We start from the raw sequence: 22,584 nt of genomic DNA on the forward strand, positions 1-22,584 counted from the left end.
ATTCTGAGGGTCCTTATCCGGCTTTGATCCAAAGAATTTCAGAGGGTTCAAGCTAATAAAATCACGGGCCCTTGTACTAACAGACCTATCACCTTGCCCTGTACTTCGCCGCTGAGTCTGGGCGGCAACCAATTGAGTAAGCAAATGAATGGCCTTATTTATATCTTGGCCTGAAGCATCCGGTGGAGGAGCCGGAGGTGCTGGAGCTGGGGCTGAGGCTCCCTCACGCTCCTCAGAAATAGGCACTGAATGGGAGTACTAAGATTAAGCCACATTCTTGGACTCACTTTCCTCTACAACCGTTGGCGGTGCTCTTTCAGCCCGCTTTTCTGTCGCTGTCTTGGCCTTTTGGGCTACCGTAGCCGTTCTCTTTACAGGCATCTCTGAAATACATAACACACGGTTAAGGAAAAAGAAGTTCTTATGTCATAGCTCTATCGCACGATCTTATGAAGAAAGAAGGTCATTCATTCCTAAAATGCCCGCAGCCTCTTGTTTATAAGTGTGGCGTGCAACACACCCATAACCAAGACTCTATTGGAAATGACTCGTAGACACTCCCTACGACAGAACTGCTCTGATACCACTTTTGTCACGACCCAACTGGAGGGGCACGACGGGCACCCGGTGCTAACCCACCCGGGTACCTCTTATCATATATTCCCATTTACATCTAGGTGAGCCACATAGCTAAATCATACTCCATTAATCATACTAATCCTATTAGGCAACAATACATTTATATCATCATTAGCAACTATGCCCATATCAATGTACATAACCCGACGAAGCTAACAAAATGATATCCAAAATATAGGCCGACAAGGCCAAATACACCCAACCATATTACATGTCTACGAGCCTCTAAGGAGAGTATGTCATATCATATAGGCGGGACAGGACCCCGCCATGCCCGTAAATATGTACACAAAATAATAAATACCAAAAGCTGTAGCTCCAAATGAAATGGAGCTCCGCTATGTAGTCCCTGAGTAATAAAGCTATGGATCAAGCCTGTCTCCCTGGCCACCTGCGGGCATGACACAACGTCCACAAACAAAAGGACATTAGTACAAAGAATGTACTGAGTATGTAAAGCATGATTAATATCATGCTAAAAGCATAATAAACAACATAAGATATAGCATAAGATGGGAGGTAGTAGAACCATCGTCATAAACACTTACTTGCTTTTCATAGGGACTTTCCATTTCTAATACGTGATTTTGTACATACATCCATATCCGTATCCGTATTCATATTCGTACTCATTTACATTTCGTATCCATTTTCGTATTCATAGCATATTCGTATTTATATTCATATTCATATCGTATACATATCCATAACATGTACATATCATACCCGACCATGAGCGTTCGGTGTTTCACATACCCGACCATGGCAAGGCTCGGTGAGTATATATACCTGGCCCTACCAAGGCTCAGGGTTATCCATACCCAACTACAGTGGTGCGCGTGCGATACATAACATACCCGACCATATAAGCTCGGTATTGCATAATAATGATACATAGACACATATACATAGGAGTTCATAAGCATCTTTGGCATCATTACTTACGTCGTTCATTACATCTATCCCTAGAGGATTACTCATCATATAAGGAATTTAGTACAATCGTAACATATCGAGAATCATGAGCTTAGTAGCTTTCAAAGATGGAATCATTGGGAGGACATCATAGGCTCATATAAGAATAGATATTTGGCCAAAGAACCATGCCTTATAAAAGAAGGGTTAGCCTTACACACCTCTTCATTCAACTATTCTATCACTTGACGTTCTCCTTCAATGCTCACGTTTCTACCTTCATTAGAGTTATACTATCATTAGAAAATCAATAGCTTAGCATACATGACTAAAGCTAGAGAAAATTGGACAACATCTCCTTTATATATACGACTTCCTCCATATCATATATCAACTCCCAAACATCAATAATAACATTCACAACATCATAACAATAGTCTTTATTCACTTACATTATTCATATTCCTCCATTCACTTCCAATCATCCATATCCATGGTCATAGCAATCTATTACATTCATTCATATACAATGTCTATCCCATGTTCTTAACATCATTTATAACATAACCATAATCACAACATATTAAGAATCATGACTCAATCCAAGCTATTACTCAAAAATGACACTATTCCCACATTCATGACCCATTTTCTATATCCTTCTACAATCCAAGTGTTTCAACTTCTCAATACCTTAAACAACATGGAAATACCATAAAACTTACCTTAGATGGTGTAGGAATGAACCTTGGGTGGAAACACTTCACTTGAACAAAACCCTAGTCTCACCTTCACTTGGATTCCTTGTCTTGGATGAACTTTAATGGGTTTCTTACACTTGATTCTCTTGGTTTGATGAAGTTGATCACTAATATCCCTTGAAGTTTTGTGGGAGAAGTGTAGAGAAATGTTCTAGAGAGTTATAGAGAGAATGGGTGTGAAGGGGAAATGAAATGAAATAACTTGGACCCCTTATTAATAATACTCAAATCTGTCCCGCTCCAAATCTACGGACCAACATACGGTCCGTATAAATTTCACTGACCGTATGTCTGGCCGTAGATTTGGTCCAGTGAGGCTGGCCATCTGGGATGATTGTATGGCAAAACATACGACCAGTATAATTTATACAGCCAGTATATTGGGCCGTATAATGCCTAGTTCTTCCGAACTCATTCTCGTCGACTCGTTTGATCTCCAATCCTTATGGAATCTTCTTGACACTTATTTATCACCTCATTAACAATCTGAGGGACATTATAACTCTTCTCCAGAGCACCATTAAATTATCATTAACTTGTTACTCGTAAATCATTTTTGATACATATCGTATGCCTTGCCTTCTCTTGGCAAACTTTCTCCTCTTACCTCGAATGTCTTCGAAATCTTAATTAAGGTCATCAAATGTCATTCCTTACTTATTGCAATACTGTATACTTCGTGCTCTTCGTTAATCTATTCACTGTGCATCAACAGAATTTTTTTCGAGGTGTAACAATAACCTACCTCAACCGTAGAGCTGGAACCACGCGAATCACTCTACTACAGCTTTTCCCTTCCGTAAAGCCTCGGAACGCTTAAAGTCTAGAAATTAGAATGCTAAATGAGTCACAAATACTCTAGTCATAAAATCAATACAAGACACCCTTCCCTTTAGCCCCATTCCAATAGGTTAATGATTTCTAGGTGTAAAACAACCTAATAAGGGCCTTAGTAACCACTAATCATCAATCCCTAACAATATTTAATGAACATATCAATTACAAGCAGTTTCCATGGTTAAGCTACCATTTTTTATGAAACCCTAAGTCTCAATTCACTTAGTTCATGGCTCTAATGGTTCAATTCATGATTAAGAGGAGTTAACCCAAGCCATTAGATGATAAATAAATGAGAACAATCATAACCCATCCATTATAGAAGGAGGTTCTAGGGTTACTATTACTAATTCACCATTGACTGCCCATAAAAGGTATGATAACCATGAAGATGATACGTAATGATTGAAAGGGACGGATGAGACTTACCTCAAGAATATTCTTGCCCTAGCTTGGATATTCGCCCTAGGTGCTTGTGGAGAAATGGTTGGAGCTTTATGAATAAAGAATTCATAATTAAGTGTTTAAAACCCGAAATTCTAACCCCATCGACCACTGCGGTGGTCAACTCACCGTTGCAGCGGTCTCACTATAGCGGCCAAGTGCCCGCTATAGCGGACCAAAAGAAAACTCACCTCTGCCATGGCGGACCTGGTCCCGCTATAGCGGTCCTTGCCCGCCGCAGCGGACCCTGGGACACTAACCGACCGCTTGCGGCGGGAGGCTCACTGCTATAGCGGTACCTCCCCCGCCACAGCGGTACCTTCCCCGCCGCAGCGGTACCTCTTCGCCAGTAAGCTTGCAATTTTTCCCAGTTTTTCACTTCATCACCCAACATTTCATCCGAAGTCTCACAAACACAAACTAAACATGCACATACACATAAAAACACCATATGAACCCATCCCTGGCCTCGGAATTTCCAACAGAGTTCCAATTCCCTACATCACCCCCCGATGGACTCAACACAAACAAGCAACAATCATAAATAAGTAAAGTTTTCAATTCTTAAACTTATACGACTGAGTTTCTATTAGCTCATTCTACCCTTGGGAAAGTTCGATTTGGTGGGGTGTTCCTACATTTTCCATAACGACCGGAGGGTCGTTACACTTATTACTAACAAAAATTATACGGGAAGCATTTTGTAATAACAATCTCTCTTTTACAGCAACAACTTCAAGCTACATGACTTTCTAATTGAAAAGGCACACTAATGGAACCAAGCCTATCTAAACTACTTTATATATCATAGAAATCCTAACTTTGGTACAGCCATACCAGGTAAAACTTAAGGAAATGTCTTCTGCCACTCAAGAACTCATAGCAAGTACCTTTTCTATAACTAAGATACATATTTTAGTATCTATTCCACGATAAGTCTCTTAAAAATACTAATCTCTCCTAGAAAACATAGTTAATGACACCAGAAAACACAATTAATGGTAACAAGGATATTAACATTTAAAAAAAAACTATAAATTTCTAGAACACCAAAAAAAGAAAAGAAAAAAACCATAGATGGAATCATTCAGTGTAAACTCAGAATTGGGAAAAATTAGGCTTTCGACAAAGCAATTCATAGCTAAAGAACAGAAACTTATGATAGTTAAACAATAGAAACTTACCTTGATGAGAAGGAAACTCCAAGAATCTATCCGGATACTATAGACACAACAACTAGACTCGTAAAACGCAAGCCACGATGAGCAACAAGTAGGAAAGATTGATTTTCTTTTGTTAAAAAGATTGGAATGTGTTCAGTGTCAAAACATAGAGAGGCTGACTTCATTTTAAAAAGCTGGAACAGAGACGTACTGCCGATTTTTCGTGAACAAACCTAGAGAGATACACGCTTAGTGTATCTCTACTTGCTGATAATGCCAAAATCCACTCCTCAAAGAGAAAGTGTACACGGTCATCGCAATATAATTTACCCAACTATGAGTCGGGGTCAAATCCACAGGAACAATATAAAGGCGATTTAAACAAGTAAGGAAGTATTACCAACTAGGCTAAGGCAAACACTTTTTCAAGAATTTTGATTTTTGTTTTAACACTAACAAAGATAAAACTAAATAGAAAGCGGGTAAAATGATCAACGGTCATAAGTATGGATACAAAGGGAGTTACGCTCAAGTAACGATCCAATATATTTCACGATTTTACAAGTAAGAGTAAGTTTATGCTAATTAGATAATGATCTCTAAAATCTCATCAAAAGTCTCTCGACCAAATCAATAAATTTCACTCTAAGATTTCTCAAGCCTTAGAGTGTGAAAAATATGAACAATCAATATAATCTTAAGCAACTTTTCTATCTCTAACTCAAGTTATTAAATGGGTTTTAAAGCCCCAAATTCTTGTTAATTAATCTTTCCCAACCTCAATATTCCAATCTCGAGCTCAAATCGAAGTAAAAGGGCGGGTCTTAGGGTTACCTAATCCCTTAAGAAATATTCAAGAACAAGATTAATTAAAAGCACATTAACTCACTTCATTAGCAACAAAAATCATTCAATGCATAAGCAAAACAAGAGTTTCATCCAACACTTTAATTAATCATAGAATATTGCCATAAACAAGATTCAAGTGAAGAAAATAAATGCTACACACTTAGATAGACATCACAACGCAAGGAATCAAAAAAATGGAAAAAATTTAAGAATGTTTTGTTACACCTCGCACTTTCATAGCATGAGCATGCCATGTATTCACCATATTAATGGAGTATCGGAGACGTCCCATGAATTTTTGGAAGGTACAAGCCATGAGAAGTACGTAACAATGAAGTAAAGGATGAATTACGATCTCATAAGTGGTAACCGGGAAGGACGACCATGGAACCAAAGGACATGACCATTATCAAATATCATTAATGATAAATATCATGTATGGAGAGTTTTGGAAGATTATGGGACTAAGCAAATCGAAGAAAATAAGTTTATCAAAAATTTGAAAAAAAGTTGGCAGATTTTGGACAGAATTTTGGGTCAACTTTAGAGGGGTATATCTCTAGGTATATTAGGAGTTTTAAGGTGTTTCAAAGGCCTAAAATGAAGTTCGTCGAGTCAATTTTCCAACACAACAAACCTCTTGTCAAAAAAACATCGGAGTAAGGAGTTATGGCCATTTTAAAATAACCCATCTAAGCTGCCAAATGGCTTCCGCGGGTCCCACTTGGAAAAATCAGTGGAACCGACTTATGAGGGGTATAAATCCCCCCCCCCCCCCCCCCTATCAACCTCATTTTTTCATCATTCTAAACACTCATGAGTCCTATAAACATCCTAAAACATCCCCCAAACATTTATAGCCCATTAAATCAAGAATTTAACAAGATTACACCAAACTAGTCCATAAAAGGTGATTGTTCTTGCTTCTACTTGATGTTGCGGTGAGTTTGGTCTTGAAGAAAGTTGGTGTGACTACATTTCTTCTAGTATAAGATATGTTATTCATCCTATCTCTTATGTTAAGTAGATTTGAAGGTTTAGCAAGTCTTAAAAGTGAAAATAGTTATGGAGGAAAGGTCATAAAGTGTTGTGTTGTAGTTATTGTGTTTATCTACTATTTTGAGCATGTTGTGGCTGTGTGGTTGGGCTGATTTACATGTATATGGATGGTATCTAATGTTTTTGGTGTGTTGATGAGGTTATGCTCCTTGATTGGCAAGAAAGGAAGTGTATATTGTTGTTGTATGTTGAAAAACATCGTGTGGGATGTTTTATAGAATATTTTGGTATTGATGATGATGTGGTTGATATTAGTATTGCTATTGTTGCTGTTTTTTTGGTATTGTGATTTCAGTGTAGGGATATAAACATAGGAGATGCTGCCCGAATTTCGGCAGATTTTAAAAAGAATTAATTTGAGGGCTTAAGACAAGCATATGACGATAAGCCTAACGATAATATGAATTCTCTTGAATGTAGTTTTACAAGCTTGGGAGGATAAACGTTAAAGAGTTAAAGTTAAGGCGACCAAAAAGGTATGTTAAGGTTAGTCCCTTTCTTTCAAAAGGCATGATTCCTATGTTATAATTCCATATATTTTTCCATAACCTTCTTACTTCCAAACATTAGAAGTTCATGATTCTTAAAAGCTTTTTATGATACTAAAGATGAGATGTTTTCTATGATGAACATGATGATGGTGATTTTTATTCTAGAAATTCCAAAGCTTATGATTTTAATGCTATTATGAGAATATTGAGCTTATTTCATGATTTCCTTGATTTTATTCGTTATTGTTGATCTCTCCTTATGATAATTGTTCTTTCAAGGTGAGATATAGCGATGATGATTATTTCATAATATAAATCAGAGGTTACCGACCTTACGTCACTCCGATAGAGTTGTGGCATTTATTTGGGCTCTCATGCATGCTTTATATATATGTAAGTATTTTCTTTCACACCGCGCCTTAATGGCCGGGTAAGATACTATACATATATTGTCGCGCCTTAACGGCCGGACAAGACCGCGCCTTAATTGTCGGACAAGACACTATATATATTTTATCGCGCCTTAACGGCCGAACAATATGCTATATATATATATATATATATTACCAAGCCTTAACGACCGCACAAGATACTATATATATATATACATGGAAAAGTCTTTTTTTCAAAAAAAAAAAAAAACTAAGCATGCACGACATCCGTCTTAAAAACGCATTCAGAGGCACAGGTTGATCTCTTTTATATTACGTTATCTTCGTACTTTCATTATTTTGTTATTCATGTCTTACATACTCAGTACATTGTTTGTACTGACTTCCTTTCTTGTGGACGCTGCGCTCATACCCGCAGCTGGACAGGTAGACGGATCTGACCCATAGGAGCTTCATTAGCAAAATCTCAAGAGCGCTCCACTTACTTCGGAGCTGCAGTCTATTGGTATTGGTCCTTATGGTCACTTGTATTCTATGTAGAGGCTCGTAGACTTGTGTGTATAGTTAGACATTTCATTGTCCTACCGGTCCATATCATTGTATAACATTTTAGTAGCCTTTTCGGCTGGTGATGATGGACATAACTGTTGAAGATTATATAGAGATGTGTCGTTATATTGTGATTTATGTCCTTACAGATCATGATATCCAGGCGCTATGTTTATGGTCCACCCATTATGAGATATATGTTTAGAGGTGCTCGATATGTTAGCTCCGGGTGCCCGTCGTGGCCCTCTGATTAGGTCGTGACAAAAGTGGTACCAAAGCAGTTCCTCCTAGGGTATGTCTATGAGTCGGGTCCAGTAGAGTCTTGTTTATGGGTGTGAATCGCGCCACACTTATAAACAAGAGGTTGCAGGGCATTTAAGAATGATTGACCTTTCTTTCTCATCTTGGATCATGTCGTAAAGCTAAATTATAAGATGTGACGTCTCTGATTCTAACCCTAAATGTTTTGATTGTTGATAAGCAGTTGATTATGCCGTTATGAGGTAATTGATGAGAACTGAAGTTGTTACTCCAGAAGGTATGTTTCCTGTCTTATTGATATTGATAGACTTTGATACGAGAACCTGAGGTAAATGTTACGGGTATTGTCATAGCCCTGTGAGGCATTGGATGTATTTTTTAGGCTGTGTGCAGGAATGAGGCAATAAGCAGTCTAGAGGAAACTCTGCCGAGATTTTTTTCAAATTGAATTGTTTGAATGTCTAGGATATAGAGAAATGATGAAGGGAAAATGTGACAATCGGATGTTTGGTAAGTCATGATTGAATGACCCATTATGAGACGTTTTCAAAGAAAAGTTTTAGAATGATTTTAATTTAAGGGAAGAACCCTGGAGGGAAAAAATGATTAGTAATTAAAGAAGTTGGAATGAGTGCATTCGAGATTTCAGAGAATTGAGATTTATTGAAGATATAGGGAAAGTTGTCATTAAGAATTCAAATGCAGTATTATGATTTATAGATTGGTGAGTAAGAGATAACGAAAAGATATTGATATGGGAAAGGAAGTTAACGAGTCGGGTAAAGTTTTACACTAGAAGTTTATACATACATAAGACTAGGACGGGTTGATGGCAGGCGCACAGACTCGTTTTATCGGACTTTCCTATATGATGTGAGTTTACATTGGGATTCAGAAGTCACCAGTCATTCGATTTCAAGGGGGTTTCTGAGTATTTGATAGTTTGTACTATTCTAAGAATAATTATGGCTAAGTTACTTCGGGTATAATGATGACCTTGAACTCAAGAATGAGAAATAGATAGGTAAGTTGGAATGTAATTATGATTGTCTTCTAGATTGCTTATATAACTTCTAAATGTGATGTTGTGTGGCTGACGAAGGAAGTAGAGATTGTATCAACCTTTGGAATGTATGATGTATTTCTAGCTAATCCTTATAAGAAGGATTCACCTCAATTTTTTTAGACGGGTGTTGTGAAGGTTATTTGATGATAGAGAATTAGCTGCGATGTCGGCTTATGTGTAAGGAAAAAAGAAAGTAGGTGTAAAAGTAAAGATAAAATATCGCAAGGATCGATTCGGTTGCTACAAGAAAGTAAAGGATGTGAGGTTGATTATTTTAGACAAAGAGGCAGGGTACAAGTATGAGTAAAGATTTTTAAGTAAAGTTATATCGCCAGAAGTTACAATTAGGACGTAGGAAGGTATGCTAGGAAGGCTTACAAATTTAGACATACAGAAAAAGAATATGAGACACCAGAATAGCCCGAGGGAAATTAGGAGCATATGAGCTTTACAATTAGAATTCTCTGGCTAGCTGGACAAAAAGAGAGGGCAGATGTATTAAAGCCACAAATTCAGAATAAGATCAAATGGTAATGGGATATCTCGCAAGAAAAAGGTGTTGAAAATTGATAAAAACGATAAGTCATGAGTGGCTACATCACGTATTATGTATACCCTTATGATTGATGTTACGACATGTTAAAAATATTGATTGTGTTATATGTCAAAATTGAGGTAGCAAGCGCTACAGAGAGAATCAGGATTGGGTTTTCTCGAGAATTAAAATCTGATAGCGGTAACGCGACCAACAATGTAACAAAGAGCATTAGGAAAAAGAAGGCTATGATATCATGAAGGGGAGAGAAACTTGGACAAGGAAAACGTATACCCATTGAGGGTCACGTAATATATATTTGAGGAAAAGGTTAGGATGAAAGCAGGAAAACAGACGATAGGATCAAATTTAAATAAATCAACGGGAGATAGAGTAATGTTGTATGTGATAAGGGATGAACGTGAGGACCCTGGAACCAACCTATACGTCTTCAGAATTATAACCAAGGAGGTTGTAACTAATAAATAAAGGTGCATCCTTGAGAAGAAATAAATAGATCTTATGAGAGCGATGAGGGAATTTTAAACTCCTGAGATTTAACTAGGAGAATGGATGTGAACCCATGATTGGTACACCTATTTAAGGGAAGAAAGTACCTTAAGAAGAGATTTTCAGCGTCAAAAGGGATTCTCACTCGTAACGGAACACTCCAAGGTTTCCTAACCTAAGAGTAAAGGATGACTAATGGAAACAAGCATTTTACGAGTAAAGGAAAACAAAAGAAACTATGAGGACTAAAAGAAGGAGGAGGTGTCAATAAAATGGTTAAAGGGAATTATGTGGCCGCCAACAACAAGGAGAAGGTTAGTGAATCAGTAGGCTTTCCCAAGGAAAAACAAATTGAAATTATAAGACAATGGTTGCGTGAAAGATGCAAAGATGTGATCATGAAGAAAACCGAGAAAATTTGAGATATATATCTATATATGTGTACAAAAGTTGTAGTATCATAAAAGAAGATGAAGACTCCATGAAAGCCGAAAGGAAAGGGTGTACTTTGTGAGAATGTATGACACAGAACCATATAAATAATCGCCATGATGAAATGGCTAACAAAATGGTGCAGGGACGACGATAAGGAGCCAAAGAAGAATAGAGGTTAGTTTAAGTCTCAATTATTCATTGGTATAAGAGAGCCAAGGATTTAAGGAGGGAAGCATACTCGTAGTGAAAGGAAGTTATGATTAAGTACGATTTTATCTTAGTCCCATGTTTATGAGTTTATATTGTAATTATGTAAAGATTTGAGGAGAGAAAGTTGGAGGAAATTTTCAAATATGAATTTGATGATATTCTGAGTTGTAAATTAGCTTGATCTGGGATTATTAGTATGTTATGAGTATAATTCTTCTACGAGGGATAATAATGATGATGAGGGAGTATTATATACACGTATATGAGGGATTGTGTTGAGGTTGTTGTTGTGAATTGATTATGAAAGGATGTCTGGATCGATAATTTGAAGTAAAATAATCACTGAGAATAATACGTCATCAGCTAGGAAATGCTATTGCAAATCATCTGGGCGCTATCATAGATGGAACTATGATGATATCGTGAGGAATCAAAGAGTCCCACCAATAAAGTAAAAGGAGATGATATTGTATGCATATAAGGTCGACTAGTATAAAAAAGGATAATCTAAAATAGCACCAAAGATGCAAGCAAGAAAGGGTGTCCTATCTGAACAAGAGAATTTGTCTACTAGTAGAGAGATAAGGAACAAGGCGAAAGAGTACAATAATTAAGAGTGCTCATATATCCACGGGGAGCCGTAGCAATCATGAGTTAAGACCATCTTAATGGAAACAGGTCCCAGGATGGTAGCTAGATATCAGTTGACCACTGGGTACATACATAAGAACATAAGGATATGGAACTAATGAATGAGTTCGATAAAGAATTGAGAGAATATGAAAGAAGACTAATGAGCCCATAGTATAAGGGCATGGAGATCAGGAACTAAAAGAGGACAACCATTTCAAGAAACTAATGAACGTGTTGTAAGCTCACAAGCTACAACATTCGAGGACGAATGTTTCTAAGGGGGGAAGGATGTTACACCTCACACTTTCATAGCATAAGTATGCCACGTATTTCACCATATTAATGGAGTATCGGACACGTCCCATGAAGTTTTGGAAGATAAAAGTCATGGGAAGTACGTAACAATGAAGTAAAGGATGAATTACAATCTCGTAAGTAGTAATCGGGAAGGACGACCATGGAACCAAAGGACATGACCATTGTCAAATATGATTAATGATAAATATTATGTATGGAGAGTTTCAGAAGTTTCTGAGACCAAGCAAATCGAAGAAAATAAGTTTGTCGAAAATTTAAAAAAAAGTTGGCAGAATTTTAGACAGAATTTGGGTCAAATTTGGAGGAGTATATCTCCAGCTATATTAGGAGTTTTAAGGTGTTTCAAAAGCCTAAAATGAATTTTGTCGAGTCTAGTTTCCAACGCAATAAACCTCTCATCAAAACGACATCGGAGTAAGGAGTTATGGCCATTTTAAGATATATAACCCATCCAAGCTGCCAAATGGCTTCCGCGGGTCCCACTTGGGAAAGTCGGTGGAACTGACTTATGAGGGGTATAAACCCCCCCCCCCAATCAACCCCATTTTTTCATCATTCTAAACACTCATCAGTCCTAGAAACTTCCTAACACATCCCCCAAACATTTATAGCCCATTAAATCAAGAATTTAACAAGATTACACCAAACTAGTCCATGAAAGGTGATTGTTCTTGCTTCTACTTGATGTTGGTTTTGAAGAAAGTTGGTGTGGCTACATTTCTTCAAGTATAAGGTATGTTCTTCATCCTATCTCTTATGTTGAGTTGATTTGAAAGTTTAGCAAGTCTTAAAAGTGAAAATAGTTATGGAGGAAAGGTCATAAGGTGTTGTGTTGTAGTTGTTATGTTTATGGACTGTTTTGAGCATGTTGTGGACGTGTGGTTGGAATGATTTACATTTATATGGATGGTATCTAATGTTGTTGGTGTGTTAATGAGATTATGCTCCTTGATTGGGAAGAAAGGAAGTGTATATTGTTGTTGTATGTTGAAAAACATCGTGTCGGATGTTTAATGGAATATTTTGGTATTGATGATGATGTGGTTGATATTAGTATTTCTATTGTTGTTGTTTTGTTGGTATTGTGATTTCGGGCTAGGGATATAAACATAGGAGATGCTGCCCGAATTTCGGCAGATTCTAAAAGGAATTAATTTGAGGGCTTAAGACAAGCATATGACGATAAGCCTAACGATAATATGAATTCTCTTGAATGTAGTTTTACAAGCTTGGGAGGATAAACGTTAAAGAGTTAAAGTTAAGGCGACCAAAAAGGTATGTTAAGGTTAGTCCCTTTCTTTCAAAAGCCATGATTCCTATGTTATAATTCCATATATTTTTCCATAACCTTCTTACTTCCAAACATTAGAAGTTCATGATTCTTAAAAGCTTTTTATGATACTAAAGATGAGATGTTTTCTATGATGAACATGATGATGGTGATTTTTATTCTAGAAATTCCAAAGCTTATGATTTTAATGCTATTATGAGAATATTGAGCTTATTTCATGATTTCCTTGATTTTATTCGTTATTGTTGATCTCTCCTTATGATAATTGTTCTTTCAAGGTGAGATATAGCGATGATGATTATTCCATAACATAAATCGGAGGTTACCGACCTTATGTCACTCCGATAGAGTTGTGGCTTTTATTTGGGTTGTCATGCATGCTTTATATATATGTAAGTATTTTCTTTCACACCGCGCCTTAATGGCCGGACAAGATACTATACATATATTACCGCGCCTTAACGGTCGGACAAAACCGTACCTTAATGGCTAGACAAGATATTATATATATTTCACTGCGCCTTAACGGCAGGACAAGATGCTATATATATATATATATATATATATATAAATTACTGCGCCTTAACGGCCGGACAAGATACTATATATGTATATATGGAAAAGTCTTTAAAAAAAAAAAAAAAACTAAGCATGCATGACATCCGCCTAAAAAAGGCATTCAAAGACACAGGTTGATCTCTTTTATATTACGTTATCTTCATACTTTCATTATGTTGTTATTTATGCATTACATACTCAGTACATTGTTCGTACTAATGTCCTTTCTTGTGGACGCTGCGCTCATGCTCGCAGGTAGACGGATCTGACCCATAGGAGCTTCATCAGCGAAATCTCAGGAGCGCTTCACTTACTTTGGAGCTGCAGTATATTGGTATTGTTCTATATGGTCACTTGTATTCTATGTAGAGGCTCGTAGACATGTGTGTATAGTTAGACATTTCATAACCCTACTGGTCCATATCATTGTATAACATTTTTGTAGCCTTGTCAGCTGGTGATGATGGACATAACTGTTGAAGATTATATAGAGATGTGTCGTTATATTGTGATATATGTCTTTACAGATCATGATATCCAGGAGCTATCTTTATGGTCCACCCAGAAACGTTTATGAGATGTATGTTTAGAGGTGCTCAATGTGTTAGCTCCGGGTGCCCGTCATGGCCCTCTGGTTGGGTCGTGATATGTTCTCAATCCAATCCTCAAATCTTCAATCCCCAAGTGTGGGAGTTAGAACCCTAGCTCTCCAAGACTTGTAAAATGGCTAAAGATGAAAAATAATGCCTTTAAGTCTTGCTTTTGTAGTCCCAAAATTTTCCCACTCAAAATTAGACCAAAACAACCCCTGATTTTCATTTTTTGCACATTTGTCTCGTTTTTGCATAACTGTCCACTTTTTGTAAAACTATCCAGTTTTTGTTATTTCTTCAATTTGGCCTCTTTTTGACTTGTTTTTCACTTAGTTTCTTCCAAAGCTCTTCTCAATCATATGAATCTATAAAATGGAAGTAAACGACATTAGATGCACTATTTTTTCAATCAAAACATAATAACAATCTAAGATTAAAGAAGAAATAAGTTGGTAAAATACCAACTTATCACTTGCTGATATTCTCTAACTGGAACTGAAGAGACGTTGCTTGAGTTTATCTCTATTTGAGGAGGGGTGGGGTAACGAGGGTGGTGGGAGAGATATGGGTGTGAAAATAAAGAGGGAAAATGTTGCGCCCTTTTTTTAATTAATGATGACCGGATATTAATGTTCAAAATGACTGGATATTATTCCGTCGTGAATATTAAACTGAAAGTTGTCTTTTAACGTCTGGAAAAAAATTATGTCGCTATAAATGCACTTTTAATGACCGGATTCATATCCCTTCGTTAAGACTTGTTTGTTAAAAGTCTAATTTCTTGTAGTGAGGGGAATCGTGTTAAATGAGAGAGGGAGTAGAAACTTTTGTTGTGTGTTTTCTACGGATGAAGAGAATGTGAATTTATAGGCATGAGAATTAATTTCAAACTTGACAAGTGTAAATGAGATTGACAAGTGTAGAGTTACCCGGATAATTCTTCCTTTGCCACATTGATTCATGAAGCCACTACATGACACTTGGTCACTTAGGTGTCAAAATCTTTCCATGCAATTTGCAACACAAAATTTAACTTGCCACTTCTCCAAGTAATAATATCATTTGTCACAAAATCTTTAAAATACTATTGCACTAGATAGCTCAATGATGATGCTGAAAAACGAGTTTCTCACATGGTGCTTTAATGGTGGTGGGTGCGATTATTGACTGGTGTTTTGGGTGAAAAATGATATACTTGAAAGCTAAAAAATGAGCTTCTCAAAGGATGCTTTATTGGTGGTGAGAACGAAAGCCAACGGATGGAGTCTAGCAGGGAAGATAAAGGAGATGGACCTCCAACGGCCAAAACGGGTAAAAAAGTGTGGGCTAAATCGGATAATTATTTTGCCTTGATTAACATAGAGTGTAAAAATCCCTTGTTATTTTTATTAAAAGATTCTTCGTTGTCTTTGTTTTTTTTTTTTTTTTTTGCGTGCGGGGGCGGGGTTTCAAAATTTGTACGCTGTCTTTTTCTTCTTCTTTTTTTTTTCCGTGGTTCAAAAGTTCTGCGATATCTTTCTTTTGTTTCGGTTCAAAATTTTGCGTTGTCACGTACAGGTGTTGTGTGGCTATATGAGGAGCAAGCTCTACTTTAAGTTGGGTTATCTTCTTCTTGTGCAGTGTGCAAGGAATGAGCTTGTCACAACCAACATGCATCATTTACTGTTCTTTTTCTTTATACTTGCATTTACTATTCTTTCTTTTTTTATACCTTTAAGCTTTTCCTCTTTAATTATTACGGACCCTGTTAAAAGGCTTTAACAAATTATTACTTCATATTTGTTATAAAATAAAACTAAGCACTAAAAATAAGTAAGTAGTATGACTCACACACAGAGAGAGAAACGAAGAATACTTTGTTTTACTAATTTTTGTTCTGTCATCCATCAACAGAATGAATGGATATATATAGCCTCATTACTTGAGAATGATATATTACTACAATGATGGTCATATGGGCTCACATGTCAACATCAGAATGAATGGATATATATAGCCTCATTACTTGAGAATGATATATTACTACAATGATGGTCATATGGGCTCACATGGCAACATCATCATGACTTTGTCATCATAACTTTGGTCATCCACTATCTCCCTCCACTATCTCCACTACATGGACATCCACTATCATTTCATAACACTCCCCCTTGGATGTTCATTAATTAGATGACGTGCCTCGTTAAAATCTTATTAGGAAAAAAAAAACCTGTGGGAAAAAGTCCTAGTGAAAGAAAAAGTACACATATCTAGTAATACACTTTGAGAGCTGCCTCATTAAAAACCTTACCAAGAAAAACCCAATGGGACAAAACCTTGGTTAAGGGAAAAAGAGTACAGCACGTATTTCACTCCCCCTGACGAAGACCAAAATTCAGATGTCGGAGTCTTCGCATTCCAATCTTGAATATCATCTTCTCAAGAGTTGAAGTTGGTAAAGATTTGGTGAACAAATCTGCAGGATTGTCACTTGAACGGATTTGTTGCACATCAATATCACCATTCTTCTGGAGATCATGTGTGAAGAATAACTTTGGTGAAATATGCTTCATTCTATCTCCTTTTATGAAACCTCCTTTCAATTGGGCAATGCATGCATTATCTTCATATAAGATTGTGGGTATTTTATCACATTTCAAACCACACTTTTCTCGAATGAGATGTATCATTGACCTTAGCCACACAACTTCACGGCTCGCTTCATGAATAGTTATTATCTCAGCATGATTTGATGAGGTAGCCACAATAGACTGCTTTGTAGATCGCCAAGATATGGCAGCGCCCCCACAAATAAATACATAGCCTGTTTGAGATCTAGCTTTATGTGGGTCAGATAAATACCCTGCATCGGCATAACCAACAAGATCGGGACTGCAATTGCTAGAATAAAATAAGCCCAAATCGATAGTCCCCTTTAGATACCTCAATATGTGTTTAATTCCATTCCAGTGTCTCCTTGTAGGAGCACAACTATGTCTCGCTAACACATTAACTGAAAATGCTATGTCAGGCCTTGTGGTATTGGCAAGATACATTAGTGCACCAATTGCACTAAGATATGGTACTTCTGGACCAAGAATTTCCTCATTCTTTTCTTGAGGTCGGAACTGATCTTTATTCGCATCAAGTGATCGAACAACCATCGGAGTACTTAATGGATGTGCTTCATCCATATAAAATCGTTTCAACACTTTCTCTGTATAGGCAGATTGATGGACAAAAATGTCATTTGTCAAATGTTCAATTTGCAAACCAAGGCATAATTTTGTCTTTCCAAGATCTTTCATCTCAAATTCCTTCTTTAAATAATCAATTGCCTTTTTGAGCTCTGCAGGAGTTCCAATAAGGTTTATGTCATCAACATATACAGCAAGTACAACAAACTCCGATATTACTTTCTTTATAAAAACACATGGGCAAATTCCATCATTTGTATAGCCTTCCTTTAACAAATATTCACTAAGGCGGTTATACCACATGCACCCGGATTGCTTCAAACCATACAATGATCTTTGTAATCTGATTGAATACATTTCCCGAGACTTTGAATTACATGCTTCAGGCATCTTAAATCCTTCAGGGATTTTCATGTATATTTCATTTTCAAGTGATCCATATAGATAGGCTGTAACCACATCCATCAAATGCATCTCAAGTCTCTCATGGACAACGAAACTAATGAGATAACGTAATGTTATTGCATCCATAACAGGGGAGTATGTCTCTTCATAATCAACACCAGGACTTTGTGAAAATCCTTGTGCAACAAGGCGTGCCTTATATCTTTGTATCTCATTTTTCTCATTTCTTTTTCGCACAAAAATCCATTTGTAACCAACAGGTTTAATGTCATTAGGTGTTTGGACTACAAGTCCAAAAACTTCCTGCTTGGTAAGTGAGTTTAACTCTGATTGAATTGCCTCTTGCCACTTTGGCCAATCACGTCTTTCTTGGCATTCTTTAACAGATTGGGGTTCAAGATCCTCACTATCTTGCATAATTCTTGTTGCAACATTATAGGCAAAGACATAATCCACATTTATTTCCAATCTATTCAAATTAGTCCCAACATTAATTGGATTAATTGATATTTCCTCATTTTCTTGAGTCTCAGGCTCATTGATTTCTTCAAGAATATCACTATTGCTCAAATCTCGAATTTCTTTGTGAGGTTCTTTCATAGTGTCATCTTGACCATTTGTTTTTTATTTCTAGGATTTCGATCCTTAGAACCCAATGGTCTACCACGCTTCTGGCGTGCTTTGGACTCGTTAGCTATGACACTAGTAGATGGTCCTACAGGGACATCAATCCGAATCGGGACATTCTCTGCAGGGATATGTGATTTGGTAATCCTTTTCAAATCTGTAAATGCGTCTGGCATTTGATTGGCTATTTTCTGTAAGTGAATAATCTTTTGAACTTCTTGCTCACAAATAGAAGCACGTGGATCAAGATGAGACAATGATGAATTATTCCACAAAATTTCCCTTTTTATTTCATTATTCTCTCCCCCTAATTTTGGGAAAATTGTCTCATCAAATTGACAATCTGCTAATCGAGCAGTGAACAAATCTTTGGTTAATGGTTCAAGGTAGCGAATAATGGAGGGCGATTCAAACCCAACATATATTCCTAATCTTCTTTGGGGACCCATCTTGGTGCGATGTGGTGGTGCCACAGGCACATATACGGCACATCCAAAAATTCTTAGATGTGATATATTAGGTTCTTGACCCAAAACCAATTGCAACGGAGAAAATTTATGATAGTTTGTCGGTCTGAGACGAACGAGTGTTGCTGTATGCAAAATAGTGTGACCCCAGAAAGTCGTGGGCAACCTCGTTTTCATGAGTAATGGTCTTGCAATCAACTGCAAATGTTTAATTAATGACTCTGCAAGGCCATTTTGAGTGTGAACATGAGCTACAAGATGTTCAACTCTTATCCCAATTGATAAACAATAATCATTAAATGTTTGGGATGAAAACTCTGCAGCATTATCAAGGCGAATAGACTTTATCGGATTATCATGAAATTGTGCCCATAATCGAATTATTGTGCCAATAATTTCGCAAACGCCAAGTTGCGAGATGGCAGTAGGCACACATGAAGCATCTATTAGGACCATAAAATATCTAAATGACCCACTCGGGGGTGAATTGGTCCACAAATATCCTCATGTATACGTTCCAAAAATTCAGGGGATTCAAACTCAACCTTTGTAGGTGATGGCCTAATAATTAACTTGCCTTGATAATAAGAAGGGCAAGAAAATTCATTGTTTAAAAGAATCTTCAGGTTCTTTAATGGATGCCCATTTGAATTTTCTATAATGCGTCTCATCATTATAGATCCAGGGTGTCCCAATCGATCATGCCAAAGTACAAACGTATTGGAGTCCATAAACTTCTGGTTTACGACAGAATGTGCCTCAATTACTCCAATTTTTGTCCAATATAAGCCAGAAGACAAAGCAGGAAAATTTTCTATAACAACTTTCTGGCCAGAGACATCCTTGGTGATACCAATATATTCAAGATTCATCTCATCCATTGTTTTAATATGGTAACCATTTTGACGGATATCTTTAAAACTTAATAAGTTCCTTCTGGACTTAGGAGAGAACATGACATCCTTTATAATGAGTTTTGTTCCCTTAGGCAAAATTATAGCGGCTCTTCCGGAGCCTTCAATCAAATTAGTACTACCGGAAATGGTATCAACATTTGCCTTACCCATAAGTAAATGAGAAAAATATTTCTTGTCCTTGAAGATCGTGTGTGTGGTAGCAGAATCAATCAAACATATGTCTTCATAATTGGATTTTAATCCAAATTTACTTTGAGAGTTATCCATATCTTCGAATGAAATGACACAAACAAAGCAAAATAAATACTAAGTATTAGAAATTCCAGTAAACTAAATACAAACCAAAGTTGTACAAACAAATGAAACTACATACCAATACAACGTTTCAATATAATAATCCAAGCCAATATATCATTTAGGATCTTTACTTAACTTATTAGGTCAACAGACTAATTTAATAACACATTTTTGTGGATAACCAAAAATTTCTTATACCGAAACAAGGACTCGAAATTAAAAATTATGATTAACAGAGTTGCTGTAAACAATCGCTATAAATAGTAATGTACCCATAATTTCCTTTCTTTAGTTAGGAAAAATAAGCATTTACGAGGTGTAAAGCAAGTACATAAAATTAAAAAAAATTACACATGATATTCCTTAATCACGTGAGAATCAATCGTAAAGCAATATGCAAAGACGAGAATAACAAATATTAAATTCTTCTACTATCAAAAATAATATGTTCGCATTCAGCCTCTTTTCTCACTCTCTCTTGACATCATTTGTAAAGCTTTCTGCATATTGCTTTGCTAATCAATTATACTTGCCTTGGATCTCTTTCACTGTAAACTAAATTCCTATTGACATCATATCACAATTGCGGCAAATATTGTGGTGTAAAGAAGTAACAATATGCGGTGAAAACATGGTTGACTTTTAATCCAACCCAATCACTTTGTAACCACTTCTCTATTCTTCCGTTTCCATATATATCAAGTAAAAAAATGGAAATTAAATAGTTATATGTATATAATAGAACTCAATGCAATTGCAGTTATAATGTTTAACCAAATTGGTTATAGAATTTGCACCTTCATTAATGATTTACTCACGACAAATCAAATTAAAATTTTATTAATAACTAACTATAACAAACTGACTAAATCTAGACCAATTAAAAATAGCACTCATGTAAACAGCTACTATCACATGGTCTTTTATTCATCAACTACTACGACTAGTAAAGATTAAAATAAACAACTCAATCATCTCTAACCACAGAACTATGACCAATCAAGTGATTTATCTTTCCTTCAGGGTGCTCAAAGAAATCTGCTACATCCAAGTGTGTGATGTCAATTTGATTTTCAGAGATAAAATTAACTTCAAGATTTTTCTCTTTTCTTTTAATTGATGCCTGATAAAGCTCAACCAAGTGCTTTGCCGTACGACAGGTACGTGACCAGTGTCCACTTCCACCACATCGATAGCATTTGTTTTCTGAGCCACGTGCTTCTGGCACTTCATGCCTATCATCCTTCCTTTTCCCCTTTTGGTGGTGATTTTTCTTTGAAGAGTGATTAACACCAGGAAAATAATTTCTTCTTTGACCATTATAACGACCACGACTATTATCACGACCACGACTATTATCATGACCACGACCAGGGCCACGACCTTTTCCACGCCTGGAGTAGTGGGCATACACCTCATTCACTTCGGGGAGTGGTGCAGCGCCAGTAGGTCGATTCTCGTGATTTTTCATCAGCAAATCATTATTTTGTTCAGCCACAAGAAGATGAGCAATCAAATCACAATACTTTGTGAAACCTTTCTCTCGATATTGCTGCTGCAGGAGCACATTCGAGGCATGAAAAGTGGAGAACGTCTTTTCTAGCTTATCATAATCACTAATCTTTTCTCCACATAGTGTCAATATAGAAGTAATTCTGAACATCTCAGAGTTATACTTCATAACTGATTTGAAAGCTTGTTGCCTTAGATTGATCCATTCATGTCGTGCTTTTGGGAGGAAGACCATCTTCAGGTGGTCATACCTTTCTTTCAAGTTTTTCCATAAAATGAGTGGATTCTTAATAGTAAGATATTCAATTTTCAAGTCCTCATCAAGATGATGACGCAAGAATATCATAGCCTTAGCATTTTCTTGGCTGGATGCTTTATTATTTTCTTTAATGGTGTCTCCAAGACCCATAGCATCAAGATGGATTTCAGCATCTAGCACCCATGATAGGTAGTTCTTGCCCGAAATATCAAGGGCAACGAACTCGAGTTTTGTAAGGTTAGCCATAAAATAGAGAGAATAAAAATATTACCTTAACCTTCAAAAATTCCTTGAGACGGTAGAGTTTCATGCTGATAACGTGTTATAAAATAAAACTAAGCACTAAAAATAAGTAAGTAGTATGACTCACACACACAGAGAGAAACGAAGAATACTTTGTTTTACTAATTTT

The 22,584-nt window shown here is 36.6% G+C and overlaps 1 long non-coding RNA gene across 1 annotated transcript; it reads right to left on the bottom strand.

Moving 5' to 3' along the window:
• Window positions 1–723: 723 nt before the first annotated feature.
• On the bottom strand, window positions 724–16,154 carry LOC132638624 (uncharacterized). The gene is made up of 2 exons (XR_009581832.1): window positions 15,439–16,154; window positions 724–1,030 (listed from the first exon to the last, which is right to left on the bottom strand). It is a non-coding gene; the product is annotated as an uncharacterized LOC132638624 (long non-coding RNA).
• Between the last annotated feature and the right edge of the window lie 6,430 nt (window positions 16,155–22,584).

The sequence above is a fragment of the Lycium barbarum genome, chromosome 4 (assembly GCF_019175385.1).
Source record: "Lycium barbarum isolate Lr01 chromosome 4, ASM1917538v2, whole genome shotgun sequence".
NCBI classification, from domain to species: domain Eukaryota; kingdom Viridiplantae; phylum Streptophyta; class Magnoliopsida; order Solanales; family Solanaceae; genus Lycium; species Lycium barbarum.